Source organism: Cataglyphis hispanica, chromosome 23 (genome assembly GCF_021464435.1).
Source record: "Cataglyphis hispanica isolate Lineage 1 chromosome 23, ULB_Chis1_1.0, whole genome shotgun sequence".
Classification (NCBI taxonomy): domain Eukaryota; kingdom Metazoa; phylum Arthropoda; class Insecta; order Hymenoptera; family Formicidae; genus Cataglyphis; species Cataglyphis hispanica.
The window spans coordinates 3,414,315-3,427,512 of NC_065976.1; the positions used below are offsets into that span (position 1 = coordinate 3,414,315).

At 34.8% G+C, this 13,198-nt stretch overlaps 1 protein-coding gene and 1 long non-coding RNA gene across 2 annotated transcripts in view; one reads left to right on the plus strand and one right to left on the minus strand.

Annotated features, from left to right (window-relative positions):
* The window catches only part of LOC126857805 (serine/threonine-protein kinase MARK2-like), an 88,964-nt gene extending 80,906 nt beyond the window's left edge, over window positions 1–8,058 (minus strand). Inside the window, exon 1 of the mRNA XM_050607544.1 lies at window positions 7,911–8,058. The gene's annotated coding sequence lies outside the window, so the exon portion shown is untranslated. The remainder of the gene's footprint in view (window positions 1–7,910) is intronic.
* Window positions 8,059–9,663: 1,605 nt separating this feature from the next.
* On the plus strand, window positions 9,664–11,314 carry LOC126857892 (uncharacterized). The gene is made up of 3 exons (XR_007688553.1): window positions 9,664–9,887; window positions 10,539–10,685; window positions 11,110–11,314. It is a non-coding gene; the product is annotated as an uncharacterized LOC126857892 (long non-coding RNA).
* The last annotated feature ends 1,884 nt before the right edge of the window (window positions 11,315–13,198 follow it).

Here is a 13,198-nt window from a genome sequence, read left to right on the forward strand (position 1 = left end):
AAAAAAAAAAAAAAAAAGAAAAATCCCTGCAGTTGCAATTTATCCGTGTACGGATTTTGGAATAAAGATAAAAAAAAAACATTTAGCGTAGAATGTGTGCGAAGTGAAACTGCGTGACTTAAAGGGGATCGAAAGTTAGGACGCCGCTGTACGCAAACTCGCATGAGTCTTGCGAAATTTAGTTTCGATGTAAAGCTACATTTACGGATCGCGTGGATGGTAACAAAGTTTCTATCGGAAAGTTTGGCAAAATGTCTATTACGGAAAATAATGTATGAGAGAGAGAGAGAGAGAATATAATAACAGTTTTTATTTGTTGCGCTTGTCTGTTGAACATTTGAAATCTGTTATGTCGGATGAAGATTTAAAAAGGATTTCAATTTTCACGGTAGTACTATTGGAATGAAACTTTTCGCTCTAATAGCTCTTCGTATCCACAAAGAGCATCCTGGTTAACGAAGTTATAAGCTTCGCGATGCATGCATACATCATATTGTTAGTAGATTGACCTTTATTCACATGTATATAAAAGCTGTTGGGATAATAATCAGTCTATAAAAAAGATTCATTGAGTAGTATAGAGTTAATAAAAACGCGAAATATATTTAAATTATTTGACTAACAATAAAATATTAAAAAAAAAAGACGCAAAGTATTTCAAATTTTTCATTAATTTAATTATATTCTTAATTTTTATTATTAATTCAATTTTGTATTAATTTTCGTTGCACAATCTTTACTTTGTTAAATCACACTTTATCTAGATCACGGAAAAAAAAAAAATTCGTTAACACATTAAGTTAACATCGGCTGCTGCGATGGCGATCTTGCGTCATATATTTTGCGCTCGATCTTATATTTATCCGCATTTCTCTCGGCGGGTATGCGGCCGGCAAGGCCGTTACTACATTTGGGTCAATCATAATCCAAGTACCCGGCGCGAAAACTGGATACCATTCGCGAAAGACTGCATTATGCCGTGCTTCGAGAGCGCGTCCGAGAAGGCGAGATCGAGGCAAGGTGAACGGGCCTGTTCTTTGGTTCATTGCTGAATTAAGCCGGTAAACGCGAATGACGATACAACTTTCTTTTTCTCATTGGAAAAATCACCTTTTATTAACAATCGGTACACAAACAGGAAATATAATGCTTGAGTTATTAATACCTATTATTAACTCTGAACTTTCAAGTATTGACTAAAGTCGTGAGAGACCGAGAGCCGATCAAATAATTAATTTAAAAAGCAATCTATTCTATTTTTTCCAAAAGAGAAATACTCGTAAATGAGTATCGTAATGCGAAAACGAGTTATCGAAAACAATGAAAATAAAATGAATTACATGTATTAAATTCTGAATTTTGAAGATGATGTATTCATTACTCCGCTTGATGTACAAATTGACTCATTTATAATGTGAAACTTTCACGATAATTCAAGTTTATAAAATAATCAGTTTATAAAATAATTCACAATTTTTATAATGGATTGCCGAATGACGTTGCTTCTTTCAAATGTCACTTAGCTCCGATATCTCGGATTGGAATTGAGCTCAATGAACAATTATGACGTGTATATGTGTGAGTGTATTGTGTGATAGAAACAATCTATGCTGTGTCGCGTGGCTCGCGAGGAAAGAACAGAAAAGAGAGAACGAGGGCTGGGTTAAGCTCGGTTGTACGCACACGACAGTCCGCAAACAACTCAGCGCCCATGCAATTCCGCTTGACGTCTAATTGATCGCGATTGAACACGCGTCTCGTGACAAGACCGGTAATGTCGCATCCGAGATGCAATCGAGAAAAACAACCGCCCTCGCGTCAAAGAAGCGTCTCTCGTTTCCCGTACACGAAAGAACAATCTATGATGTAATGTTTTCGCGATATGTAAACGATCTAATTAGTAATTAACGTTGATGGTAAAGCGATCCTAAAAGAATAATGTTTCTAATCAGCATAGCGCGCTCCTTATTAAAAAATAAAAGCCGCTTTTATTATAGTGTGTACATATATATATATCAACATTTTTTTATTAATTTATAATATTTTTAACATAAATTTTATCTGAATTTTTCACAACAGAATATACGAACGATTCGGTCTTTTCTTAAATGAAATATCCAGCCATCATCAATAATTTCAATCAACGACGAGTTATATTTCTAACTGTACAAGGACTGTAAATTTATCTATATTAATTCCAAAGTCCGTGATACAAAAGAAAAAAAATCCATAATATAGTGGTTAAAAATAATACAATAAGTTTCAATCCATGAGGACTTACGTAGGGTACGAGCAGAAGCGGTATAAAGTTGTCGTAATCTTGCATATATAAAAAAATTGTGTTTTAAAAATGTATTATTCCAATATAAACTCGTTATAAAAAGTATTTATATGGAAAAACTAGAAAAGGCCTGGAGAATCATATTTACCTACAGACTTTTCGCTAAAAATTTGTCATACAAACTCTGTTATGTTATATTTTTTTTTTTTATCTGTCAAAGTGTCTTTGCGAGAAAAAAATATAAAAATCTTTTTCATAAATATTGCTTTACCATCGTGGAAATTATTATTTTCCTGTTCTCGCAAAAAAAAGTGATTGCAGCGTATGCGTTCGTTTGATTTTCCCACGAGGACATTATTAGCGGCAAAATGCAATCGGGAAATTACATTCGATAAATGTGATTACGAGGCACATCGTGATTCACAATCATCTTCATCAGTGATTGTCGGACAAATGTGTAGAGAAAGCGTATCCAGACAGAAAAAAATGGATTACTTCTAGTTTATTAGTCAGCGTGAGTCGCGTTTATAAATAAAGTAAATTTGTCTGATGACACATAAATTATCGTCATCGAGTCTATCGAAAAGACACGTGCTTGAAGAAAGTAATTTTCGTCGATCTCACAAATTATAACTAACGCTTAAATAACGTTCGCTTTACGATGTTCTCATCAAGCTCTTCTTGCCAAATTCAAGAATACAAAAAACTTAGGTCTAGTGTGTCGCGTAGTCTGTGCCGTATTCAAACTAATATTTCTGACAAATTATCGTGATTAATTTATGATAAATGATTTCTGAAAATTTGATTTGCCCACTAATTATTTTGCCAATAATCATACATTTAACAGAGACTAACAAAGTAAGAGAATCGTTCTTAAATTTTTATATGCCTGTAAATCATCTTTATAATGTCTGGAAATCAATGGGACAATTTAAATATAAATCGTTACGCTTGATATAAATGTTAATTGGGTCGAGCAGCTATTACGATTTGGCAGAATGTTTAGTAGAAGTAGCTGGTACGAGATAAAAAAACGACCTTGCTTCGTCGCTGTTCTTGCATCTTCCGCATGAGTGTTAACCGGGTTAATTAAGCTTATCGACGTCGTTCTGCATGACTTTGGTACCGTTACACTGTTCAAGGTCAGAGAAGAGGCTTTAACATCTTATAATCCGGATGTTCAGGCAGCTCTTCGGTTTTGCGATTTGTATTACTAACGCGAGGCGTAACGCGCGTATAACGGACCGTAAAATTTTGCCATTTGATTGAATAAAATCTACGATACGCACGATAACAGCATCTGCGATTTATTCCATCTCTCAACACACAGTTAGAAAATTTAATATTTACATTTTATAATTATATTAGAGATCTTTTCTTGCAATTTTTGTTGTTAGAGAAAAATAAAGAATTTTTTTCAGTGCCGAACGTACATTTAAGTAGAAAAAAATGTAACTATCAAATAAAGATATCGATTATTTTTAGATATGTCTACGATAGACCTCTAATTATCGAACGGAATAAGTATTGGAAAGTATAGTTGGAATAGGAAGGAGCATCGCGCAAGGCAAAATGTATGTGGATGATTATCTTTCGTATTTTTACACACAGTTATTTTTATCACTTACTTTTTTTCATCGAACAAGCTCGGTACCACTTCTTCTCGTCTTACGTGGAAAATAGACGGTCGAAACTTTATATCCAGCGACCGGAGATTAGCACGCTACGTAATCTGGGCGTAGAGACATTCGAGATACAGAGTCTGCATGACGTCTTAAAAAAAAATTTGACCGCGAAATAATTATGACGAAAATGAACGGACTTTTTCGGTAAAAATAATTGCAAATTAAGAAAAATTGAAACAAGATAAAAATAAATAAGCATTTATGAAAAGTGGAAAATTCGTTAAGATAAAAAAATCTATATTATTAATATTAAAAGCAAGGATTCTGAGACTCCCTTATGTGTATATGTATTAACAAGTAAACGTGTATATTGATAAACGATCTATTTATACGACAAAAGAGATGTATGTAGGTGCTATGTAAATCTATGCAGGCGCATATGCATTTGCCTGAGGCTGCGAACATACTCTCTCTATCTTTATATGACGCGCGATGTATGATTGGATTTGCGTGACGTAAGTCCGGTGGATTTTTGTGACAAAGCGCGCGCCGTGACAGGTATGTACGTAATAGCTGTCAATTCGGGGCATTTATTCCGGACATGGTCGAAAAATGGATCCAATGTCATCGACCGCCGAAACCGTATACTTTTGGTAGCCGAGCCCTGTTCAAGGTCCAGCGATCCGATGACCTTAAATCATTGCCGATATACCGTACGATTGTCGCCGAGCCAGCGGCGATAGCTGCAATGGTCGAGCGAGTACGTTACGATGAACCGTCGTTGGGACACCATGAGTCAGTATTCGTTCGTAGCTAACAGTATAAATCAGCGTTTAATATACCGTAAGATGAGGTCACATTAAGCCGACAGAGGTTAAGTTATTTGCGTGCAGGAGAAAAGTATCTCTTAACAACATTCATATAAAATAGTTCAGATACATCTCTTATATATTAAACGATATTAAATGCATATTAAAATCGAAATTCATAGATTTTCTTTATTAAAATTGGAGAATAATTATGATGGTATTAAGATATTATTCTCCAATTTTAACAAAGAAAATCTATGAATTTCGATTTTAATATCCTTTTAATATCGTTTAATATATAAGAGATGTATCTTAACTATTTTGTTACACCATAATAATTTCATAGTAATTATAAATTCATAAAAAATAATAACTTTGTTTAAAAAATAAAATAAATCCCATCTTATATTTGAGAAAAATAAAATTTCCTATTGCAGTCAACGTATTGTAGATAATTTGATTGTAGGCCGTCTGTTAACAGTTGCGGTGGACCAGGCAGCACCAATCGAAAGTTATAACCGCGCCGTTAATTATCTCGCGGATGAGGAATTAATTCGTTTGGCCGTTCGATAACTCATCGACGCTCTCGCGAGCGTGAAAACGTGAAAGCTTCCTGTCAGTAGCGACGATAAAGCATCGGCGAGACCGCCAAGAGAAAATTCGAAAGCCGCCGCGGTCGTGAAAACCCGTTCGACTAAGTCATCGGCTGTTCCATTCAAGACGAAATCTGGTCTAGATGCGTATTAAAAAAAAGAAGAGATCTACCAGACTCGTCGGCCTATTTACAAATACATGCCTTCCGAATCATATTCCGATGTTTAAACAAGAGTTACTCTTATGGAATGTAAAACTTTAGTGTCCGTGATAAAAAGTATGATAAAAACACATATAAAGTATTCATAAGACCTGTTAGATACCATTATACTACGATGTAGTAAAAAATTTTCAGATAAGGAAATCTCTCGCAAATTTTCAATTCGTTGTATTAGATGATTGTCTAGATAATTATAACAGAATTTAATTTCCTAAGATGCTTAAATCTGTTGAATTGTTAAGTTTGATTTAGACGATTTATGATTCGCAACAAAATTCAAAACAGTAATAATAATTTGTGTCCAGTCGCATCCTGATATGCATTTTGTATATAGATGTATTGTTTCTTCAAATGTTTTTTTTTTTTTTATATAACATTTTTATATTACATGAAATTATAAATAAAATTCAATCTTAAATTTTATCGCGAATTATAATGACATCTTTAGACGTGCCGCATCGACGTCTTACAATTAGTTTAAAAAAAGCATTGACGTTGATACAAAGCGATCACCCTGTACCAGAGACGTCACGAAGCTTTGCAATACGTGTGATATCACAGAACAACATTTCGCTCTCTGAACGATGTAAGGAGGACGCGCATAACACAGGAAGAGCGTACTCGAGGTATCTGGGAGTCGCAAGAATAATACGGTTCGATGAACCATGTCGGCGATTAACTGCCGGCTGAATAACAATCGACTAGGAATGATTCGCGGGAGTTCTGCTTAGTTAAGTTAATTACCTTCCAAACTATTCTCGATCTTAAGAATTGCGATTCCTGGCTACCTCGGTCCGGACGCTTTCTTCCATTCGCGAGCGTCGACCCATAGCTTTATAACATTACGCGTGACGAGGCACATGTCGATCGACCTACGAACGACAGCGAAACATTCCAGGCCTGGAGACAATGAGACATAACAGGACAGTAATTCCGTCTGTCTTAGAGACCTCGAAGCAAATAATATATCCTTTTCTCACATATATTTATGCTTTGATTGTGAACTTGTCGACTAAATTAATTTCATACCTTTGATATTAATTGTTAAATGTTATTACCAGCTGGAGAAGTATATAAAAATATCAAAAATACAAAAATTTGAACACTCCCGCATATTTTTCTTTTATTTGATAAAAAAAAATTTTAATTTTTGCGAATAAATAAATTTTTTGTAAATAAAAGTCCCGAAATAAACGACCTTTGCATGCGATTTGCATTACACATTATTGGGATTGCGAATTAGTATCATCGAAGTTAAATCAAAGTGTAGCTACTTGAATGCAGCAATGATCGTGATTATAAACTATAAGAATAGAGCTTCGCATCAACTTTTCATCATCAACATTTTCCGTTATTTTTCCATGGCCAATGGACTTTATGCTACCGTTAGTACATTTTCTTCAATAATTCAATGTGCTATATTACATAATAAGCAATTAGAAAAATGTCACGTAAAGAAAGTCCATTTCGTGTGTCGTGAAACAAATCAAATTTACCGAGTAAATTCAACGAATGACGTTATGCCATCCCGCGCGTATAGTCTTCGATCAGCCAGGGTCAGCCGTGAACGTACTTAAAGTATCCGGATGCACTCGTGACATTTTCAACCCCCGTCCGTTCGGTAAGAAAAGGTTCAAAGGTCGGGGAATGTCTGCGGCGTATATAGCACGCAGTATTTTAAAACAGGGAGATGTGTGGCGTTTTTTCCGAATCATTTTTAATTTACCAGCCCGTTCAACTCCGCTGCGCTTTCAACTGTATTTCTCGAGGAAGTTTCTAACGAGGCCGGTCATTTACCGTCAATTAATTAGAAGCAAAGAAAAGATAAAATCTTTAATATTTTTTTTTTATATTTAATGCTTTTTAAGTGAGCGGTATATTAGAGCCTTATACAGTTCATAGTTTGTATAGACATTGAAAAATAATCACATTGAAAAATATTAAATTATTATAAATTTCCTTATAAAACGAGATTTTGTTTCATTTAATGCCTCGAAATAATTAGTGCTATTTAAAATTAAGACTTTATTATAACCAGAATAATATTGTCTTAGTGTTTTTATATTCACGGGATAAATAATAGAAAACCCTTAATTAAGAGTAATAAAAATGTGGGGAACTTATACATATATATATATATATATATATATATACTTCGTAATTAATACTTTCTAATCTGTAAGAGAGATTAGATTCTCTATTTCCAAATTAGATTAGCATCTCGCAAAGCATATCCGTTACGCTTTGTCTTTCATTGTCTCCGAGGCGGAAGGATCGCGCGATCGTTCGAGGCGAGATTATGCACAAAGGACGACGGTCCTTGCCGCGGTTGTTCGCGGAAGGAGATAGGTAGTTGTAAATCGGATTTCGGGCGGACTTACTTTGGAGTTTGTGACGTGGTCGGCCGGCACGGACTCGGGAACGGTTTGCAGGGTGCTCCGCATGCTAGCGGACATTGTAGGCCAGCCAGTTTCACTCCAGCCTCAGACCCTCGTCCTCCACCTCCAACGCTGTGTCGACGCACCCTCTTCTCCCCTCACGCCTGGAACAAAGGAGGAACGGCAACGTTGAGCCCGTTGGGATTAAATAGACCGGTTTACTCCATCTCGACAAGCCCTTTTCTCGGCCCTTTTGGGGACTGATTAAAAGCGAGAACGTTACTCTCGCAACGAACAGCGTGATGCGATCGAAAGGTGAGGTCATCTCTGTGAGTCACTAATGATTCAAGAGACTTAACGTAACAAATTCTGTAATGCCTATGGAAAAAAGAATAAATCAAGCCGCAAATTATACACTTTCTCTCCTATTCTTCGCTAAACAAGGTAAACAAGCTTTTTTTTTATTATTTTAAATAAAAAATCTCTGTATATACTTTGTATAAATATTCTATATATATAAATAATTATTTTTCTGCCCATCTTATTAATTTTGAATATTTAGAATATCTAAAATATTTAGATATTACATTGACAACTATTTTTATGATATACATTATATCTTTGAATAAATACATATTTATTTCTACCTCAATTTTTTTCATCTTTTCAAATTTTCAAATTATTATTTTAAGTTATTGTTGTTATTATTTAAATTAAATTATTACTAAATATTGTATAAACTGCAGTTTCAAACGTACTGTTGTTACAAACGCACAAAATCGATTATTCGAATGTTATCTGTTGTACATTTACAAAAAGATTATTATTACAATAATTATTATTATATTTAATATATTAATTTTATGCGATAGTAATGTCTTATTACGAATTAAATAATTTCTTAAAAAAACAATCATCGATATATTTCTCAAGATTAAAGAACCAATTTCCGCGACCGCGGACGGTCGCTAAGATTATCTCTTTTTCACCTACTTTAGTGCGAGATCGATACGGCATTCGATGTAGCGACGCAGTCGCCACTGATTGACGAAGTGCACACCTTATTAATTGGCATGCACGGCAAATCATGGGCTTCAATTAACCGCACGGCCGATGGTATCCGCGTATATGCGGTGCCAGCGGCACGCACGCACGCACGCACACTTCACATACCAGTCGTCATCCGACGACCGTTGCGCGCATACATATGCAATATACGACCGACCGACCAAACCGTGAAAGGACATTAATGCGCGCGCGAGATCAGTGCTTATGTACGGCGGGAGGAGCACAATGTAAGTAATCAAATGAAAATACCGGCCGCAAGTGAAAATATCTCCGCGCTAACGAGTTTTCGCGATCGTCACGCACAGAGCGTGCCGCGATTATTATTAGCCGCATCGCAACATGTCACGTGTCATATTTATTTGACATTCCGATCGCGCGGACACGATTATATCCTTTCCAATTGACATAGATAGATTGTTTATATTGTCAATAATATATTTCCTAAAATACGTGTATAAATATTTTCTTAGAATATATTTACATTTATACTAATTGACTCTCTAAGTCTTCTTATTTAGTTTTTTTTTCAAATACTATATTTTTGGAAGGATATCAATATTATTATATCAATATTAAATTATGTATTAAATCGATCGTAAAACTTTACGAGAGGTATCGAATTAATAACTCGTTCGGTGAACAAGCCGATTGACAAATAATATTAGGTTGTCCTTTCGATTTAAAGTTTTCACGTTGGCTTCACATGCGCGGTTGTCTGGAAAAGGGATAAAAAGGATACGAATCCTTCGCTTCGGAACACACAGGCCGAACTTTACACAGGTAGGCGAGCGTGAATCATACCTTGTAGCAACGGATACGGACGGAATGTAACGTCGAACCAACTTGGGCTCTCTCTGGTGTGTCTGCTGACCCACGGCGGGCAAGATACATACACACACACACATACATCTCGTTCATATATTACGATTCTATTTATATATCGCGACAAGCGCGACCGTGTTTACGCGCAAAACACGCCACCGATGTCCATATCCCGAGTTGCACGAGTCGGAAAAACAAATTTGGCTTTGTACCACAGCGTTAGACACAATACTGAATATTTCATACCTGATTTATCTCAATATGTGATAGCTAAATCGTATATACCGATGAAGAAAAAATTCGAGATTTATCGAAAATGCACCACGCGATACGAACTATAGGTCTTGTAAAATTATCTGCAATCATGGCAAAAAAAGATTTAAAATTAACGCCTTAGAGAAAAATATAGATTCTCCGTTCTTTATTTATTGACGTCATCGATATATATAATTAGAGTGCCCGTTATATTATAGCTTTAATTAAACAAGAAACTCTTTTTCTCTTTAAAGTTTATTTTGCCAGAAATGTTTTATTAAACGAAAAGTTTTTTTTTTAATTACGTAAAAATAAATAGGTTTCCGTCATTCGTTTATTGAACAAATAAAATATCCACGTAATGTACTAAACGTAGAAAAAATTTATTTGAAAAAGTACGTTTAATTATCGCGTTATATCATAAGACGTGAACGGAATCAATAATCCTACAGCATTCTCTCTCTCTCTCTCTCTCTCTGATCTCAGATTTACTTAAAGTTTCTATCTAATCGAGCGAAATAAGAAACGGAAACGACTGAAAGGAAAAAATGTCAGCTATAAAAAAAAGAACGAAGGAAAAAATACATAAATATATATCCACGCTTATTCATGACAGTGATTTTCAGGCATTACGTAAGTATGACGCAAAGATCTTTTGTGCAACATAATACTCGAAAATATTCTCGTATAAAAATAGCCGTGTTTCAAAATTAATTAAGTAATTTATACAATTTATGAATTAAAATTCAAAAATGTATGGCAAATTTATCATCAATAATAGCAAATTAAAATAGAAATATTTGTAAAGAAAGAAAAAAAGATCTATATATATATATATATATATATGTTTTTATCTTCCAATACAATTTTTAATGATTGTGCTGATTCCTGCATCAAAAAATAATAAAAATTTCTAAGAATAAATCTATAATATACTAAATTAAAGATACTGCTATTGCATTTTGCCGCTATAAAAAATTTTTTAAATTTTTACTCGTGTCCGACATTAAATGAAGATCGAGATCGCGCGTAATGTTAAGTGGATCACTTTGTCCAGGTATTTGTTGGCGTAAGCGTGCAGAATCCATGTTTCTCGTGATTGGATGAAACAAGATTGGCGAAAGTCGTCTCGGTATCGAGATTAATACTATAATACTATCGTAAATATTATCGCTTTGTACGTGACCGCACAAGAACAATCAATACTGTATTTATGTGAATTTAGTAATCTACTCATAATAAACCAAATTTTCGATAATACAAGAAAATAATTGTATTTTATTTGTGGTTGTTTGTAGAACAACAATAAATGAAATATTATTTCATGTTAAAAACTTAATCTATTAAAAATATAATGTCAAGTTCATATAAGTCGATACTTTGAACTCAGATTAAATAGCGATGCTTTAAAGTCAGATTAAATAGCAGAATAAATCGTGAATTTACTAATTTTCATAAAAAATTTATCCAAGAAACGTACACATGGTGTACGTTTAAAATTATCTTCTTTAAAATTATCGCACAAAAATGATATTTAATACATAGAATCAATATTTTAAGAATAGAAATTAAAAAAATAATTAATAATTAATAATTGAAATAATTATTTTCAATTTTTTATTCACATTGTTTTTTTATAAGGATTTACTATCGATTGTTTCGTGATGGATATACATGACAATGTTTGACACAAAGTCTCTACTCAATAAAATCAATATTTACGCAATTCTCCTTCCCTCTATCTTACAAGCAAAAATTGAATGTGTGCATGTATCTCAAGGCAGAACAAATAATTTGATTAAATCGTCATTTCGTTAAGTGCTGCATATATCTATGCTAGTATAGTCTTTTTTATTAGTTTTTCCACAAACATATGGGAGTTGCAATTTTTAACGCCGAATGGCCAAATTAGAGGGGGATGTTTCCCCTGGCAAGGTACCTTCAGTTTGCTATTGTTTTCCGAAAGAATGACGATCGATCCGATGTGTTTGTGGCTAAATTTGAACCCACAAATTCTTCGGCAACCACAACTCTCTACACACACACACACACATTTCTCGAACAATAATCGCACGCGCGCTTGTAGAAACTGACGAATAAACTAATGCGGGGGCGGGAAGAGAGGGAAGGGGTTGTTTGAGAAAGTGAGATGGTCTCTCCGTGGTATATTTCATGCACATCTTGTGCAGCGGCACGTGACCGGGAACAAGAAATTGGAAAAGAAAGTACGAAAAAACAGTATTTACTTTCCTAAGTTAAGAGAATCCATGTTTTACCAAGAAATAATTATCCCAATTATATATTAACAAAAAATAATAATTTAAATTGTATGATGTAAAAAAATAATCATCATTAAAAAATATTAAATTGTCAGAGATAAGAGAAATTTCGTCAAGTCGTAAACAGGTCTGATTTAGAGCGAGCTTAAAGAAGAATTAATATATATATATATATATATTTATGAGAAGCGCGATGCTGTTTCTATCAAATGCATGTAAACAGCGAGAAATGGCGAAAATAACGACGAATCGCGAATGTAAGTGCGGAAATGTAAGCGAAATAACCCCCTCCGTCCCCTCTCCTTCCTCCGACTCTGTAAAGTTTGCGAGAACGGAGTAAGCATCTCTTTGCAAGCGGACGCGAGCGTTGCTTCGCAATTAAACGTAATTAAATACAGCAACTTGACACATTACGTAAAAGCGCAGAATACATATCGTCGCTTCCGAGAATCGTTAACGCAACATTCGGATCTCAAATTTCACGTCGGGCAAATATACAATCGACCGCGTTTGATGCAATCACGACGATCAGCACACGATCGTATATACCTACACCCTTTTGTGAAGCACCGTAGCATCGGCCATAAAGTGAGAGGACCGACACACTTCCGCCTTTGACCATCGACCGCTCAACCGGCGGAAAGGCTGCTCACCGGCGGACAACACACAGTTGAACACGAGCGTGAAGATAGAAAATATTTTAAAGACACGTGTTTTATACTCGTGTAATTTATATTTGACGCTAATTATTCCGGGTCTTGCCTCTTTCGTGCGAGATTATCTCTCCGACTAGATTCAAATTATCGCCGATTTAAACGGTAGTGCTACTTTATAGGTGTGCAACACGAACAACTAATGGATAAGGCT